This window comes from Lycorma delicatula, chromosome 2, assembly GCF_047948215.1.
Source record: "Lycorma delicatula isolate Av1 chromosome 2, ASM4794821v1, whole genome shotgun sequence".
Classification (NCBI taxonomy): Eukaryota; Metazoa; Arthropoda; class Insecta; order Hemiptera; family Fulgoridae; genus Lycorma; species Lycorma delicatula.
In genome coordinates, this window is record NC_134456.1 from 104,062,934 (window position 1) to 104,083,489 (window position 20,556).

Here is a 20,556-nt window from a genome sequence, read left to right on the forward strand (position 1 = left end):
GTATCCTATATAATCTTAGTCAGTAAATTTTCCAAAATTTGATTTGATTTTGAAAGTGGGGGCGGCTTCACTGTATCATACTCGTAAATTGCTGAATCTGAATCCCGGGTGGAGTAAAATAGTTATCTTACGCAGATAAATAAATTACATGGATTATGAAAAAAGCAAGGTGTGGGCTGTGGTTCAAGGATATAAATATGCTCCTTATGAAATACAAAAGAGCAAGAGGAAACTTTTCAATTTCGTTGCTCGATGCCCTGTCCTCACCGAGTTTGTTAGGAAACTCGAGAGAGTGGACTCCTTAGATCTGCGTGTTAACTGGAAGATTCGCAGAGAATGGACTATTGTGGCTGGCTTCCTTCGATTTCTTGCCTTGTTTAGGACGGCTGAAAGGGTATACTACAATAGTACCTCGGGTGGCTAGGGACCGCCTGGATAGTTGACTGGCCGGTGATAGGCGTATGTGCGTTGAGCCATGATTAGATAGATATTGTGGTAATTATTTGAATGTTATCAATCGGCGGAACGGGACTGCACTGCCGAGGGCATGGGTTAGCATGAAGCCGTGAAGTGTAGCGCCGTTTTGAAGAGAGCAGTTTGAACGAGCACACGACATGTCGGCGGAATGGTGACTGCATTGCCGAGGGCATCGATCCCATGCAGCCGTGAGTTGTAGCGGCATGTCGAAAATGGTTGAAGAAAGTAAATGTCACGCGGGACTCTGCGATGGAGCTGAGTGGGAGTAGAAGATCTGTCCACCTCTCCCTTGTAGACCAGATCGGAGTCCATAAAATAACCTAAAGTCAGGGGTATGAACTGAAGTAGAGTTACTAAGGGAACTAGGACTAAATTTCGTTGTTGCGAACAACAATTTTTTTGGTGGTATGTTGTTAATTTGCCTTGAATTTCGAGACGTTTACTAGAATTTAGAGGGCGAAAGACGACTCCCGTTAAAGCCCGTCAGGGCTCCGGGGGGGGGGAGCAGAAACGTCACAAGGCGGGTGTCTTCTCCTAGGGGTCCTAGTCAAGTCCTGAGGACTCGGTGTCCTCACCAAATGGAGAAGTCACTGACTGGGCCAATCGAGCTGCCGGCCTCCGTGGCGCGAGTGGTAGCGACTTGACCTTTCATCCGGAGATCCTAGGTTTGAATCTCGCTCAGGCATGGTATTTTCACACACGCTACAAATCATTTTCATCGCATCCTCAGAAGCAATACCTATCGGTAGTCCGGAAGGTTAAACAAAGAAACAAAAAAAAGGTCAATCGAGCTGTCACATGATTTATACAAAGACTTTTTGAACTTTTATATTTATTCAGAGACATGTCGGTTGGTTTTAGGGAAGTGGCTGGAGCTGCAGCAACTTTTGCGTAAGATAGGTAAAAATCTTTGGAGTTTTGCCAAGCACGATTTTCCTAGTTTCAAAGTAGCTGACTTTCTTTATATTCTTAATTTTTTGAACAATTATTTCTTGCTTGTAGATAAAGACATTTTTGAGATTTCAAAGACTGGTGCACACAATTAACACAGAATGGTGAATCTTTTAAATGGTCACTAGGAGTCAATAGCTCACTACAAACAATTTTTTTTCGTCGTAAAACTGCCGCCGTTTGTTCGAATCTCTGAAACCCAAAGCACCGCAAAGATGTCGAGATAAACGGATATGCATACAATTTGTAGAATGTAGCCTTTATTTTCTCTAGGCACTTCGGCTTATTGAAAATTAAGACATGCGACGCAAAGGATAGAATTTTTCCGTTGTGTCATGTGTTTAATCAACTATACTCAACAACTTCTTTTTCATGTAGTTCCTCTACAGTTTTTCTTCTATCAGTTCAACAAGTCCCTGTACAAGACTACACGCTTTTAAGGAATGTACGAATAATAAATAAATTTTTCGTTTCACAGTTTGCTAGTTTCACAAAAAGTTATTGCCATTATTTCATTTCACAATCATAAAATAAAATTTGGTTTCAAATATTACACAACAACTATAGGAATAATAAAAAAAGAATAGTATTTTACATCTGGTTTGATTACGATGTCAGAGCTATTTTTTTCAACTGGTATACCAACCTATTTATTCAATCTACATAACTAATAACTAAGCAGCTTCTCACACTATCATTTTTTGTCACAAAAATATAAATCGAATGCTTTACTTAGACTCTAACAAATTCAAAATTGAGTCTTTTTCTGATCTGCCCAGTTTAAAATATTTTCTAAAACCTGGAAAATTTCTGAGTTGAATAGACAATATTTTCTTACAAAACTGTAAAATTATCAATGTGTTATATGCTTTTCAGTAAATGTTAAAATAACAAGTATTCAAAAAATTACAAAATTGGATTATAATTTGGTAGATTAATGACAAAACCTTTTTAACGGGACAATAAAATTTTACCTTTTTTCGAATAGATAAATATATATTGAGAGAATTTATCAAAAGAAAATTTTAAGGATACATTTCAAAGTACTCATACTATCAAAACACGTATCTTGTACATTGAATTTCATGTAGTATTACAAATACTTGTATGCATTTATCTTAAATAATAATGAGATAAAAGGACCAGGTGTGATTTGTTGAAAGTAGTCTTCCCAAGGAGGGAGGGTCACATAATTATAAACTAATACAGATTTAGAACGAGTTTTGTGTAAAAGCTTAATTACCAAGTATAGTCAACAAGAGAGACAAAAAAAGAGTTACTTAAAGTAAATCTATCGTTAATTTTAACCTATAGCAAACTATACAATATATTTTGTAAGAATAACATATACTTGAAGAAATTGAATAATGCATATTTTGTTTTTAAAGTCTATGAATAAATGTAATGCTTTCAAGTTACAATAAATTTATATAATTGCGCCAGGGCAAAAGATTATGGTATATTGCTATTATTGATCCACATTATTTTGCGACGTTGTCACCTGCCACTTGAAATGAAATATTTGTAAAACATAATACATATAAAGAAAAACAAATAAATAAAATCGTTTTATAACGTCGAAAACAATAGAAGTGACTGCTAAAGGAGGGAGAAATAGGAGGGTGAAGACAAAAGCGACAAAACGTGGGTGGGAGATCGAGAACTTCACAAAAATTGACATGAGGGTAAAAGCTAGAAAGAAGTATAGCCCCTATAAACCATAAGAAAAAGAAATTATTTATTTATTCTTCAAGCACAGCTGCATCCAACAATACCACATTTATATTATTAAGGATAATGGACAAATATAAGAGGCATAATTATATCAATAAATTTTCATGATTTATTACTTTATTTAAAAATATGATAATTAATTTTTTTTTTTTTAAATAAACAAAATACACTAATGTATAACGCTTATTTTTATTTTACAGGTTGACTAATATATATAACTACACTGATGCAAAAATTTTTTCTTCAATTTATATATTTTCTGTATAAAATTTCATTCTATTTTGAATTCTGTTTAATTATAACAAAAAACAAAACAGTAGACATAAAATTATGCCTCAAATTTCAGTGAGTGAAACACAAATCCATATCTAAAAAAAAAGATAAATTCAGCCAATGAGACATAAATGTGCGTTAACTACAATAAAATGTTTTGTTTACTTTACAAGAATTAAATAAGAAGAAAAAACTATTTCAGTCACCTGAAATAATGAAATTCAAGAATATGTCTGTGTGGTTCACAACAAACATTGAATTAACCTGACGACAGAGTTCTATTAATTTCCTTGCATTTGATATTTATTCTTAAACAGGAGAAAATAAGTAAAAAGAGTTAATTAAAATTTCTTTTTTTGGGTGTGGGCATGAATTATGATGATATTTTACTGTTATATTATTATTGAAAGTTTTAATACTCCAAAAAGGATTTTTAAAGTTTCAAAATCAATATTTTTAAACTTTGATACCCATTACCCTTTTACTCCCTTACCCGCCAACACAGCCTGCAAAATATTATTTCTTTTGGAATCTTTTGCACTACACCTCTATACCCAGGGAAAAATTATTTTAAATACATGCAAAAAATAAAAAGATAACATTTTCAGTTTTGGGGAAAGGAGGAGAGTTTGGGAGAAATTTTTTTTTTGTAGTGGTAAGATAAACATGCAGATATAAAGTGGGGTTATGTTTGCAAAATCTTGAGACAAAAGACTCTGAGCAGTTAGAAATCACTATTACACTGAAATCTCGAAACAGATCCCATAGTTCAGCTTAAAAGACTTAACCGGATAACATCAACTCGAATCTCAGCGTGTTCAATCTGTTACAAGTGTTTTTTTGAAAAAAAAATACTAATTAGTTTTATACCGCTATAAACAATCCAAATTTAATTTCAATTAAATGAAAAATAAAACAAAAAACATTTCAAAGAAAATCAAAAATTTAGAAAATTTGATATTAACACAAATAAGTACAGAGATACAGAAACACTTCAGACCATGAAATACGATTTTACAAAATGTGAAAACATATTAGACAATGCTTATTTGCTATTTACGTTACATTCTCATACACTTAAATAAATAATAACCCAATCATGTTAATCTTATTATTACTATTTATTTATGTTTTTTCTATTTTACGCAAATCTTTCCAACCAAATTATTCAAAATGTCATATGAAAAATCGGCAATAGATTTGAATAATATCAGGTTGTATGAAGTATTTCGCTATATGCAATTCGATCGATGTTAGGTTATGATGATGAGAAGTATTACAAATATCTTTCAATCGTTTGTAATGATCATGTAATTTTGAGTTTTGAAAACATTTTTAAAACTTCCACCTAAGTTATCTGGAATAAAGTTATTATAGAACTACATACAATTTTCTATATAAAATAAAAATGAAATATCAAAACTGAAGCTTTTGATAAAATGTAATGTATAAATACAAAAGAAAAATGTATGTATGGGTTGAATTGGAAACATTTTCCTTTATTTTTTAATTAAGTACAACAAAAAATATTGTTATATATAATTTTTCTTTAAAAGAAGTAAAACTGTTAAATTATAAATCATAAAATTTAGACATTGACATTTTTAATCGGATATAAAGTTTTGTAAGTTAACTATATTCCGGTATATATAATCTACTTTGACGTAAAGGAGTATTACTAACTTTGAACAGTTAGACTGAAACTTCAAGTTACTACCTACCGGTTTCATTGTGTTTAAAAGGCATAGTTTCCAAGAAGGTCTAGTGAAGTTTAAAATATTTATCAACAGTTGGTTTAGTCAGTAGCTTTCTGATTACTATTTTACGTCAGAAAATACGAAATTTCAAAGGTGATTCGAACTAAATAATATATTTATTTTACGATTATAAAAATATTATATTCAAATGAAATGATGGAAATTTAATTCCAATTATTTTTATCAAGCAGCTTTAATCGTTTCATTGTAATAGAAATAATATTTTGCAATATCAAACTTTAAAAGTCAACTTCATTCAAAGCTTTCTCAGACTCGAAAATAATATAAATATTAAATATATTATAAAAATATGAATTAGTAATTATGTAAATTATGAAATAGAATGTATTTATATTCTTATAAGCGTAATAATTTTTATAAATTTTCTTTAATTTGATTGAGTTTAAATAAATGCAATTTATTTTTATAATTTTTTTTAATTTACGAAATATTTTTATGTTAATATAACAATAAATAACTACTAACCTGTAATAAAAATTTGATTTATAATTAAATTTTTTGATTTTCATTTAAAAATTATTGATTTTTTTTTTGTATAAAATATTTGGCATAGAAAGTTTTGAACTAGAAATACATTAAAGCAGTTTAACAAAAAGTTAAAGCTATCTCATTTACAGATAAATTTTTTGCAACTTTAACTCAAGAATAAAATTATTGTAATTTTATTAATTTTTCATTGTCTAACATCGATTGTATATATAGAGTTTATCACGAAGTTCTCCTTGGACTATCATAATCTATTCTACTCGTGAAAATAACTGAAAAAAGTTAAAATAAACATTCTTCTACAATGTTTCGTTTGCGAGTTACAGCTGGTGAGATATATCACTCCGATTTCAGATACCCCGGTGAAATGAGATCGTTAAGTAAGGAGCAAGACTAATGATCTCTTATGCCTTTTGATCTGCATAATTAAGTAAACTAGATCCAAAAACCACATCTGCAGTATTTTTGGGGAAATCTGTGGGGGAAAACCAATAAATTGGGGTAGAAAACCAAGGTTTTTTATGTTTGACATAAAAGAACTTTGTTAAAAGGTTAAATACACACATTTTTTTACGAAACTTATAGAGAATTAAATTCTGAACAGAATGATTTTAGATAAGTTGAATAAAATAAGGAAAAGTTGGAAAATTTTTAATTTTCTTTAGAAGCAGTATATTATTTAAACAGTACTACATTTGTCAGAAAAGTACTTGTTTAATGTAAACAAAATCCAAATTCTTTTTTGATGATTTAAAAAATTTGTAAAAAAAAACTGTTAAAAATTAAAAAAAAAACGGAAATTACACAATTTTAAAATAAAAATAAATAAATAACAATTATTTAGATAATAATTTTTTTATTATGACAGAAATATAATTTTTTTTTTAAATATTATTTCGATTTATATCATATATTATACGGCTTTTTATCTATTTCTCTAGCTGTGTTCGGTTTAAATATTTTTTAAAAAATTTTTGAAAGTTCATATGTAGAGCTATCAAGAAATGGCTACGATTTTAAAAAATTATAGATTCCAAATTTAATTAACCACACATCTGAGAAATGGTTGACCTGAGACTGTAGAAGAAAACACTTCACTTACACACATATATCATCCTCTTAAGTAATACCCGGCGGTGATTCCCGGAAGCTAAACAGTCACATAACATAAAAAATCTTGGCTGTTAGAAAAGAAGAATTCAATAATTAATGTTATAACTCATGACTGTTTGTAACGTTCTTTTTGTTTTGATTTAAGTGTTTTTAAATATTTTTATTTATTTTATAGTAGCATGAAAAATTTAAGTCATTAAACACTTATCAGTGTAATGTAACTGTACCGGTAAAAGTGAATTCTTGAAAAAAATCAAACCGACCATTCCCGAGATGTTAATTGAAACCCAACCACTAAAGAACACCGGTGTCCACAATCTAGTATCCAAATCGCAATAAAAGAAACTACCTTTATAAGGATTTGGACCAGAAAACTCGACTTTTTTCTATTGTGAACTAGTCGTCGTAAATCATCTGATGTACGACTAGTTTACAACTATCAGGTAATCAGGTAAGTTGATGTTAAGATGTATTTAAAAATTAGTTATAAATTTGAGTCAAATTAAATAAATAATTTAAGAAGGATATTAAGCGTAAACAATGTAATTTAAAGTAATAAACATTGAGTGTGAATAAATAATAAACATAACAGCATTTTTAATAAGTATTTAGACTGAATGTTTCTACTTTAAAGTTTTTTTTTTTTGATAGGAAAGTGACTTTAACAGCAAAGTCATAAAAATACACTGAAAGTTATTATGGTACGAATAGAAATTTTTCCAGGATAACTGTTATCAGATTTATAATGTTTACAAGACAATAATCACAAATTTTAACTTTTTTAGTTTAATCGGATAGTAAAAAAATAAAAGTAACTAGTATAAAACACAAGCTTTTTAATTTCTGCTGCATTTTCTAAGTTGAAATCTCTTTTGTATGCATAAAGTCAGATAAAAACACTTAAAAGAATTTGTTTAAAATGTAATAAAAATTAATTAAAGAAAAACAAATAACTACTGCTTAGAAGAAAATAGTATAAAACGTTCACCTGTTTAAGTAGTTATTTAGATCGAAACGAAAAACAAATAAGATTATCTTACCACTTAAAATTAGAAATAATTTTAACGAGTATAATAGATTGTAGTAAATTATTACAGCGAGATCTACATATATAACAATGTAAATAACAAGATAAATAACTTAAATTTTCATAATCGCGGACCTAGTACATATTTTCAGTGTTCCCTATTATTATATTATCTGGGATTTGTCTGAATATTTTGTCAAAGGACGACTGAAAAATGTGTAGTATAATTGTTTATTTTACGGAAGAAATAATTATTTTTCTACAACATAAATAAGTATTTTAGAAAATAAAATTATCATGGATTTTAAAAGAAGCTATGTAATTTTTTTTATCTTAGTATAAGCATTATTTTATATATATGTTTTTAATTTTAATATGGAAATTAAAAATTGTATTATTTCTGTTTCAAAACTAATGTAAGTAATTAAAGAAAGAAATAATATTTAACACAGTTAAATTTGGGATAAATTTACAGTGAAAAGTTTGATGAAGTTACATATCTTTCCTTTATAGTACTCACGTAATGAGTTCTTAATTAATGATAGATTATTGTAAATACAAAAAATATTAGAAAAAATCTGATGTGGATACCGCATTACTTCCTTGTATGCCTATTAAATTTAATAGGCATTAGGCATTTAATATATAATTATATATACACATTTTTTTAAATTGTAAAGTATATAAAATTTTATTTCATTAATAACTTCAAATATTTTTTCATATTTTTTTTTTATTGTTATTTATTAATTAATATTAATGAATTATTAATAAATCAATATATTTAAATTAAAAAAAAGATGAAGTCTGAGATTAAGCGATGTGTCTTCCCCTTATAAGATCCAAATATTTCATTAATTAAAATTTCATTTGGCTCTAACTCTGAAACCAATAAAAATAAGTATTATATCGTTGAAAAGCTCACAATGAGGGCTTATTACTGCAGTTAAGGTAAAAGTTAAAATCTAAATTGATTTGGATTTTGCGCTTTTTTGGACATTTTTGGTTCAGTCAATTGCAATCAAAAGGGGAAGTGCACAACTAGATGCTACAACAGTCCTAAATCCAATCATACGGCTAATCGTTTTTGAGTTAGTTGGAAGATATATACGTACGTACGTACAGACGCCATGCTGAAACTAGTCAAAATAAATTCAGGAATGGTCTTTACGTTGTACAAGGAAGTAAAACCAGTTGCGTAGTGAAAGAAATGAAATATTTTTCATCGTAATTTCAAAATTGTGTGTTTTATTACTTTCTTGTTCGAAGTAAAGGAAGTATTTTCATAGCGAAAAACTTCGGTTTTCAGATTTCAAAGGAAATATTCATTTTGACCATCTCTGAATCCATTTTGACTAGTTTCAGCGTGATTTCTGTACGAACCTATGTTACTTATTTATTTATTTAGCGTATGGCACCAAAACATAACACCAATTACAATTAAAATTACCAACTAATATATGCTACTGCTTCTTGAGTCGCCATCAGGAAATCTTCAGGTTTCCCTTCATAAGCTGTCCTAGGGCAAACTTCTGTGATGTGTCTGACGGTTTGATTTTCACCACACTCACAAAGAGGCGTCGGTGTTTTACCCCATTTATACAGGAAATAGGCGCACCTATTTACATACATACGAACCTATGTATTTATCTCATATAACTTAAAAACGATTAGTACCTCCCCTTTTGGTCACAATCTACTGGAAAAAAGTGTGCAAAAAAGCCAAATGTCCAAAACATTTGGATTTTTGATTTTTTTCTTACTGCAGTAGTAAGCCCTTATTGAGAGCTTTTCGACGATACATCATAAGTGGTACTTATTTTCATTGGTTCCAGAATTATAGCCAAATAAAATTTTAATTAATGAAATATTCGATTCTTACAAGGGGAAGGCACATCGGTTGGAATCCGAAGTCATCTCCTTTTTTTTAACCTTTTTTTTTAATTTATATATATTGTTTTATTAATAGTTATTTACCTCTGATTATAAAAAATGTTTTACAATAAATAATAATAAAACTATTTAAAAATATCAGAAATTATTAATGGAATAACATATTATGTACTTTTCATTTTAATAAAGATGTGCAATTGTAATTTAGTAGGCGTACAAGGAAGTCATGTAGTGTCCACATCAGCTTTTTTTACATGCAGTAAACCGAACATTTTAGGCATTTTAACATGATATATGAGTTATTTCTAAAATTTTCATACAATGTATAATAATAATATATATCTAATTCAAGGTTTAGTAGAAAAATATGAAATTATTTTCCACTGACTTGTTTCTTGGATCCTAATATACTTTTGTATATCAGAATGTTAAACCCAACGAAAATCAAAAGTCAATGTATTGTAATATTTTCCTCACAAAAAAAAGTTATTCAGTTTATAAAAACGAAAAAAAAATTAAAAAAAAAAGCTGACTTAAAACTCTGGTGAATTCACACAACATTAAGCAGATAAATTGGGCCACAAATTAAAATTTTACAAACAAAAAAATAATTTTTCTTAATTATTTTTATGATTTTAAGTAGTAAAGTTGATAGTAAATTAAAATTAAGTGTTCCTAGGAAATAGAGAAGATTAATCAAAACAGGAATTAAAAAGAAGCGACTCCTAAGGTTAACATTAAAATACAGCAACCGATACAAACATAAAGAAAAGTACTATAGCCTACTCAATGGTGAACAAAATTACTCGCAGAGAAAGGAACTCTGGTGTGCTATGGTATCTGACGTGCTTTTCGTGCCATAGAAAACGGTGAGAATAGTTTAAAGGAATCAAATTTATTTTCCTTTCTCTCTCAGAACAACACATTATGTACACTCTAATTATTGAAAGCAACTTATTATCGGAAATTTGTATTAAAATTATATTAAAGTTTAGAAAATCTGTCCACATCAGAAATTGAAAGAGGGTGCTAATAAAAGAACACTAGTATGGGGAACATTTCGATGTCATACGACCAAGTAATAATTTGTAAGAGAAACTTATCCTAAACCTGAGCGAAAATCTTGTAAGACTGTCCTTTCAAAAGACTCCGTCTTAAACATTTAAGGGAAAAAATTACAAATTTATTTTTGAGCTTTAAAATTTGTTATTGAAAAATATTCTATTAATTCTTACATTACTGCATCAGTAGCATGTAAAAATGAATGTATTATCCAAAATATTTCAGAATTTAAAAAATTTATCCCAGATTAAACAAGATGAACAATAAAAAATAAATTTACAGAAAATGACAAAACCCAGTTTCCTCATATTTAACTTGTTTATATCTAACACTAATTTGAATTCATATACGTATCAGGCTAAATTTAAATTGTTATAAAAAAATATATATATATATTTTCTTGCTTATTTCTTTCTTTTTTTATTTACATATGTTCACAATTTTATTTAAAATTATATTGCACCATAAGCTACATCTTCCACTTTCTTTTTTACAGCCAATATATTTAGTTTAACTTTTTTTGTTGTTGAAAAGCTAAAGATCTTATCTTGGGTTGTTTATGAGTCATCTGCAATTCAGCCTTTTTCTAACTTTCATTGCAGCTTTTCCTAGTGACATGTCTGATATTTTTATCGCCCCACAAAATGAGAGCATCCATAGTTAAATTCTTATTTCTTCCATTACAGAAGTAACAACTTTTTTTTTAAATGTAATATTTATTTCAGTACAATTACTTGACTCTAGTGGTAAAATAATATATCTAAAAAATGTGTAAATATGACAAACTTATCTCGTGTACTACAATGTAAATGTTGTATTATGTCACCAGAGAAGGTTATTTAAGTAACTTTTTTTTTGACAAAATAAATATACAGGCATAAACCAGATATATTTAACTATCAAAAAAAAAAAATTTGTTAAAACAATGAGATTGCTACCCTAATTAGGTACTGAATCTACAGCTCATTAAAACTAAGTTTAGAAAAATCTTATAAAAAAAGTGGCTTTATGTAAACATTGATCGACTTGAATCCAGCAGCTTTTTAACATATTTATTATTACAGCTGATGGAACGCTTTTATTAATCTACAACATTCTAATCGATAGTGAGGAATGATATTACTAAAAACTTATAAACCAGTCGAATGTGTGTATTCTTTATTTTATAAATACTTTTAAGCAGTTAATTACATACGATTGTTAAAATTGGCCAAAAAATAATAGTTGAATTTTGTTCAGAATTCTTTTAAGAGAACGAGAAAATTTCGTAAATAATTTTCGAATGTGAAGTCTGAGAATTCATGGAAAAAAAAGGGGAAAATGTTAAATTATTAAAGGTTTACTAGTTGCCGTAGGGTATACCCTGAATGTAGCAACAACAAAAGTAGGTAAGTACCACGAGAAAATAAGTTGGACGTGAGGGCAGCTTGAAAGTGACTTGACTTTACGTCTAGTATGGTATAACACAATATAATTTAGTAGATACAGGACTCCAAAGCATACATTTTCCGACATAAAAAATATATTTTGATAATAAAGAATAAAATAAAATAAATAATGATTTTGTTCACTAAAACTGAATTTCTGAAATATTAAATAAAAGAAATAAGTTATTTAAATCGTTAATATTAGAATACGTACATATTCTGTCTGTTTTTAGGTCTAACTTTTTTAATTTTCATTATTAAAATATTTTGAGTTTTTTTTAATAACTAGAAAGGGCTGTTAAAATTAAAGTAGCTTTAAGCACTTATATTATATTCTGGATCAAAAATGAGAAGCATTATTTTCATTATTTTATAAAAGTTACATTTTATTTTTTCAGTACTTATAAACGATTTTCTTTAAAATAATTTTATTTAGTGATCACTTCTTTAAAATAAATTTTCCCCATAGAATTAGAAAGCCCCTAAAGTCAAACATATTTTATTCGAAATCTGGAATATTGATGCTTAAATTTATTTTGACTTGACCACAGTAGTTGGGAAATTCATAAAATACCTTGTCAGCTTTTTTCATCTGACATAATAGATTAATATATTTATATATTGAAAATTATAAGTTGAGGATCATTATTGATATAACTTAAGGGAACATGGTATTTCTTTTTAACAGGATTTAATTGTATAAGAAAATTTAAGAGATAAACAAAAGCAAATCTTTTAGACACTTATGGATACGCACACAAGGGCGTGATATCTGAACGACAAGTGCAAACAAAACACTTGAGATTATTTCTTCTCTGTTTCGAAATTTTTTATTCAAGATCTTTTTTTTCGTAGCGTGTGCTTTTTTCCTTTTTTTAATAATAAGAGGTAAGTTTTACTTTTAATGATATTTTTCATTCTTTTCTTCTCTTTTTTTCGATTGTTAAAAATACTGTTATTGTTATAACTTTTATTTCTGTTTTCGCTTTAGATTTCTTGCAGCAGTAAAAAAAAAACTCAGATGTTTTGAACGTTGAAACCTTGTTTCTATTTTTTCTCATTTTATTGTTTTACCTCCTATTTGTCAGATGTTTTACGTTCAGGCAAATAACTCTTTACAAACTTTAACCCCAAACTTTCATCGCAAGATGGAAAAATTTCCGTTGTTATATTTCAAGTTGATTTATAAATTCCTCATAAATGATTGTTTGTATAAGCATACTCTCTTAACTGAATATACTTTTCTCTTGTTACTTTTTCATGGAAAAAGAATTGGCTAACTTTGTTTATTTTTTATTAACACAAAATATTTTATTAATGTCATTTCTTTAAATCATATGATATTATAATAATATTACAATAATTAGCTCAAAAAGGTTTTTTTAATTACATAAATTAAATATTATAAGGAATTTATTGTGTATTTACCACAAATATAATTGTCTATATTTTGGAAACAATAGGACCAGTAATCAAATGTATCAAGTAGAATAATATAGCGTGGTATGATATTTTTAAACTCATTCGTAAATTATTTCGTTATACGTTACAGTTTAAATTTTATAATAGAAAGAATTCATGATAGATTAATTAATAATGGATTATTTTAATAACCTGAAGCATACTATTTGCTTTAATCTATCTGTACGAATCTACAATTATTATGCAGTTTTCACTTCTACTGCAATATCACGGTTTATTCGCTACGTTGCGTAAGCATCTGAATAAAAACCGCAGATTAAGCCTATGTAGTTTATGTTTTGTTCAAGAGTTTGTGTTTTGCTGCTGTCCGGCATAAAGTAGTCTTTGCTGCAGAAAAGTAACCAGAGTAGGGTGGTATAGCTGAATAACGTAAGGAGTTACAAATAATATAATCTTGGTTTTTCTGACGTATAAATAGCGAACCTCTGACGACAAGAAAGCAATTTTAAATTTTATTCCCAAGTCATAATTCTTAACCCACCGGGTTGGTCTACTGTTGATCTCGTCATCGCAAGTCAGCTGATTTCGAAGTCGAGAGTTCTAAGGAACAAATCCTAGTAAAGGCAGTTATTTTTATTCGGATTTGAATACCAGATCGTGAATACCGGTGTTCTTTGGTGATTGGGTTTTAATTAACCACACATCTCAGGAACGGTTGACCTGAGAGTGTGCAAGACTACTTCATTTACATTCGTACATATCATCATACTCATTCATCCTCTGAAGTAATACCTTACGGTGGTTCCGGAGACTAAACAGAAAAAGAAAAAGATCATAATTCTTTCATTTCGGGTAATCCCATCAATAACGGTGAACCTGTTGACTCAGATGATTTCTATCACCCCCCAGCACGTCCTCGATTTTTAATTCGCCACCGAAATGATATAATTTTGGAAGCGATCGGTAGTTTTGGCAGCGATTTTATTCGGAACCGCAACTGGCGTAGCGCTGTTGATTTCACAGATACTTTGTTACAAAATACATTTGATTTGAATCAATTTTGGGGTGGTATATCCAAATATGTCAAGCAGGAAGACATCAGCTAAAGCAGATGCAGAAATTTCTACCAAACGTGGTAGAGTAAGGAAAAAATCAGAATGCAATTGATGGGAATTCATCAGCGGGTTCTACAGCAACATTTATTCACAGTCCGGTAAGTAATGTAAGGAAAAAAAAAAAGTTTACTCATCTTAGTCTAATGTGAAGTTTTGGATATCAATTTGTTCATATTGAAATTGCATTCAAAACGGCATCTGCAAAATTGGACGTGGTAAATACACGCTATACGTATTTTCCTGTCGACATAATTCCTTGACGTTTCTCAGAAACCGAATTTAATAATTTACATATAAATAGTAAAATAAAAAGAGTAACAACAGTGTGTTCTCTTGGTTTTCGGTTACTATTTGTAACCAAATCAGCCTAAATTCATAAGCCGAATAATGAACAATCTATGTCATATGATAAAAATTTGAACTAAACAATAACTATCAAGGAATAAATGTAAATTAAGGATGGATATTCTTCAGAAAATCTTATGATACTAACAACATTAGAGTTAGATAATCCAAACTTTGGTTATAATTGGTATGGCGAGACCGTAAATGGATCGCTGGTATATTCTACGGAAATTCCTTATGCCTTCGGCAATCAATTATCACAAAATCAATGCTATGTACAAAATTGAGAAATCAAAATTTGTGAAGATATTTTACAAAAAATAATGAAAGACATACGTTTCCGCAGTTTACATAAGTTTACGAATAAATATATATTTCGTTATCTATGATGATGAGAATTTAAAGGTCTTAGCAAAATGACAAATATGAAAAAGTGTCAAACGAATGTTTTAAATTGCACAAGTTAACCTTTGGCATTATAATTTCCTCTTTTTTCATTGTTTCAAATAAGGTTATTGACGATGGTGTTTCTTCAAATTTTAAAGAAATGGTTTAATTAAAATACTGTGTTTAAATCTAAAATATAAAATGTTGTAAAACCGTTTTACGAAAAAAATAGATCATTAAAAGTAAAAGTGTACTTCGATTGTTACATAATCATCATCAGTAGACACAAAATAAAATAACAAAATGTGAAATAAAAATACTGCATTATAGTAAAAAAAAAGTATTATACAGTATATTGTATTATAGTAAACAAATGTTTTTTTTTAATAAAATAATTATTTTAAAACTCTTCATCATTTCAATTGACGTTACTTACGTAAAATTCTTCAGAATTACATTCTTTAAAAATCTTATTCGTTTATTGGCAATTTGACTTAAAAAAATTGAGTTTTTAATCACTAATAATCTAGTTTTTAAAAAAGATTTCTCAAAAATTATTACAGCTACAGTTCTGAGACCTGTTTTATATAATATTTCAGATTAAAATCCGTTAAATTTATCCTATGATTTAAGTTCCAAATATACAGTATGACTTTGTTTTACAATTTGAGCAAAAATTACGGCTGATATGTTATAACTCGAAAATAAAGCGTTCCTGGACCCATGTTTATTTGAACTACATTCACTTTTAGAATATGTATTGATCCTTTCCGTGTGGTTGTCAAAGACCCAATATACGTATATGTATACTTTAATTTATCTAACATAAATGTATCGAAATAATTGTTATTAACAATAAAAAATATAATAAAAAAATTACACAACCAGAATAGGTCAAAAAGACTAAGAAAACTTAGCTATTTGATTGCAGCGCTTCCAGAGCTTAAAGCTCCATCATCAGGAGACTTTTTACTTTATACAAATATGCATAATATGAAATATATAGCAATTTAATTAATATATTAGTCATTTTATATATTCTTATTGATGTATTTGATAAATACAGAGAAAGCATCTCAGGTGAGCTAAGTAGACTAGCTGCTTTTATAACTTGTAGTGTACCTCAATTTAGTTAGTACATCGCTATTGGGCTGAACGAGAACGACCACTGAGTCTGTACTGTTAACTTAAGTTATGTTAAGTTTATTTCGTAGTAATAAATAACATTACACTAGAAATTTTTATTTTTATTTTGTTGGCATCTAACAAATCAATATTACAAGTATTGGAGATTATTCATAATATCCGGTATGTTTGGTTTGATAAATTAGCATGTTCTCTAATAATACTGGGAATCACACATTATAGCCAGTAATTATGCATAATCACCGGATTTATCATATTGCCAGTAACATATATATATATATATATATTACTTTATATTTATTACTTTACTGAAATTAATGTTTTCAAGATTCATGTTATTCCTCTATATGGTAAAAACTTATATTATTATTCATATGATGGTTTAAAAATTTTATTTTATACATTAATATTTTAAATAATAGCTGACAATATTTTATAATAATATTTTAATTTTCTTATTATGTGTAATTTGTAAAAAATAAAAAATCTGCTGATGATGAAAATAGGTAAATATTAAAGAAAATAGGTAAGTGTTCTTCTTACACTTTATGAACTGTATTGGGTGTAAATTTTTTATTATGATTACTATCATTAATAATAATTATTCTTTAATGCACAGTTGGAATATTATTTTGTGTGTTAACATTAGAACGTTAAGTAATACATAAAATAATTTTTTTTTTTTAATTTTATTTTCTTAACTAGTTGCTGATGTCCTCGTACCATCATTTAAATTTTTGTAAAACATTCAAGCATAAAAAGTACGTATATAATCTGCAAACATAACGTAGAAATTAATCTTAATTTTCAATAAATAAATATAAAATTTCATTAAAAAAAGTTTTTAACATTCTTTATAAAAAATGATAGTTTACCACGATGTCCTGGAACTCATCAGGAAAATGGAGTTCCTTGATTTCTTGGATTACTTTATCCACGGTTGTGAGCTATTGAAGTTTATTTTTTTTTTAAATGTATTTTAAGATTGTAATAATTGTTCTACAAGGAAAAGAAAAATGCAAAATATCCTATGTAAAGTTTTCATAATTGTTAGAAAATGTTAAACTAAGCTCCCTTATATAAGACAAAAAACTATATAATAGAATTAAAATGTGATAGTTTAGATATTTCAGTTAAATAGTTCTTATCAGAACCATTGTTAAATCCTAATACAAAATGTAAAAAAGGACAGTAAAAGAGGGTAAGATTTATAATTTGGGATAAAAGTTTTTGTATTCAAAATATATTTTGTTCTATATTTATATATAATATTTTATATTTTTGAAATATTTAAGTTAAAATGTTGAATACATATAATTTTTTGATAAACACCGAACGTATGAATTGGTATAATTAGAAATACATTTTAATCATAGATAATCCCAATAAAATGTTTTATTGGAATAAATAGGTATGTAAGTTTAGTAATCTGAGTGAATACTGCAAATAATTATAAAAATATATTACTCAATGCAAATCCAAAATTAAAAAAAGTAAGATTCCTTTTTTAAATTTAAAATGAAAGGACACTATTAAAAAAAAAAAATCACCTTTTATTTTAAAAAATTGACAAAATGTTCAAACGTTGTAGTCGCTTTATAATTAAAAAAATAAATAGCTTATTCTGACGTATTTGTTATTATAGGGTTAAGTAAATATTTTTTTTTTTTTTTACAAATATACCTCAATAAAACAATGTCGGAAATAAAAAATTACAGAATGATAAAAAAGAGTGATCAGAAAAAATGAGACACCACAGTATTAGAAAAATAAATATAAATTTAAAAACAAAAAATAATAAAAAGCATAAAACAGTAATGATAATAATATCGTAATAAACAAATAAAATTAAAAAAATAATACAAGAGGGTATTTCTATCGGTATTTATAAAATGGAAATGGTTAAAAATTAAAAATTATCGTTAACAATTTTTTTTTAGATAAAGTCAAATTTAAAAGTTAGCTTCTCGATTTTATTCTTGATAACCTCTTATTTCTAATAACTTCTCATCTGGACTTGCCACCATGACTTACGTAACCTCGTAACGTAGGAGATATTTCTATGATAGTTGAAGATTTCCTTCCTCTACCTTGGATATAAATTTTTATTATATCCTACCCTACAATGTGTGGATAATAATATGGATAGTATGGATGTGATAGCACTTACAACTGCAAAGTATGAGTAAGTTACATTCCTCATGCGGACTTAGATGGTGTTGACTATTTTTATGAAACTTAATCCCTTTTACCTGGACTGATTAAAATGATGATGGAATTTCTTTTAAATTATTGCGGTTTTAATTATAAAATATATAGGCAAGTATATTGTAATAAAGGTAAATATGTTTTTATGTAGTTAATTAGTGATTATTTATTATTATTATTATTATTATTATTATTATTAAAACATAATGAAGTGGGTCAGCCGAAAAATTAGAAACGTCAATTTTCCCATGACATAGTATTTTACAAGCCATGAATGTTTCAATTGTTACCTGTATGTATGGGCAAAGTGATTAGACACTTTAAAGTAATGAAGTGCATCTCTGGGATGGAGATTACGCGCAGTTTTTGGTTTAGTAGGTTCGGCTCCCACATACCCGGGGTTCGAAAACAACTGTTGCCCTAGATTGGCAGATTGGCAGTAACAATCGTCGCTCTACATACCGCTTCGGGATGGGCGGCCGGCATGCCATGATTTTAGTTCCTCGTCTACGCACGCTAAATTAAAAAAAAAAAAGATAATGTGCAACAAACGATTTGCAAGGGCTCGCAGGGAGAAGAAAGCTTGAAAATGAGATAAGCACTATTACCCGAGATATTATCTTTTTCTTTTTTTTTACCTCTGAGACCACCGTTAGGTATTGCTTCAGAGGATTAGATGAATGTAGCGTGTGAATATGCCATCTCTGAGCGGGATTTGAACCTGGGACCTCCAGATGAAAGGTTGAGATGCTACCACTGAGATATTATCGTGGAAAAAAGTTTCCAGCTTGAAAACATGAGAAATGGTGGGAAAATGTATTAAAGAAGTTCTGCGGCAAAAGCAAAAGGAATTACGTTAGAATATCGTGAATCTTAAGGCAGAATGAAAGACAAGTTGGCAAAGATATAACATGAAGTAACCTGAGATAATGAAGTGAAAGATGCCGGATTGGAGAATCTGCTGTAGTGGAGGTTTAGGGTTTCACTGGGTAAGCCGAGAATTTGGAGGGTCCTACACAACAGAGAACAAGCCAGTTCTCTGATAGTTCGTGTCGCATTTACCTCCTCCTAATAAAAATAAAAAATATATAAGATATTTTTATTACTACTATTAAACATTTTTTTTTTACATAAGTTTTGGTTTAATATTTATTTTCTTGCTCTAATTACTCTGAATTGATTATTATTCTTTAATTACTAGAATTTCTCTCATTCTTATTATTTAACAATTCTAATATTCATGAAATTGTAAAATTTTATTGACAATTTTTAAAGCGATTTCAATTTACTATTTATTTCAGCTGTTGTTCACCATAGCTCTCTATTTCTCTACAAAATATAATTCACAATAAAACTAGCTCTGAATACTCAATAGATCGAAGTTTAAATTAGGTTTTTTTTAAATTTTAAGTGCTCTAATGGCGTGAATGATGGTAAGAAAGAATTTGAAGCCAGCTGTAGACAGTTATATTACTTAGAATAGATTAATAATTATAATTACATAACTGTTTTTCTTTTCAAAATTAAGTATATAACATTTAAATTATGACAATAATATTCTATAATAGAATTTTCAGGCCAATTCGAGTGAGAAGTATTTGTGTTGTTTTAAAATTAACCTTCCACGTTACACTTGAACTGCCCATATCAAATTTGTAGGAATTTTATTTAAGTTGTTTTTTACTTATATAATTATTTATACTTTTTATTAG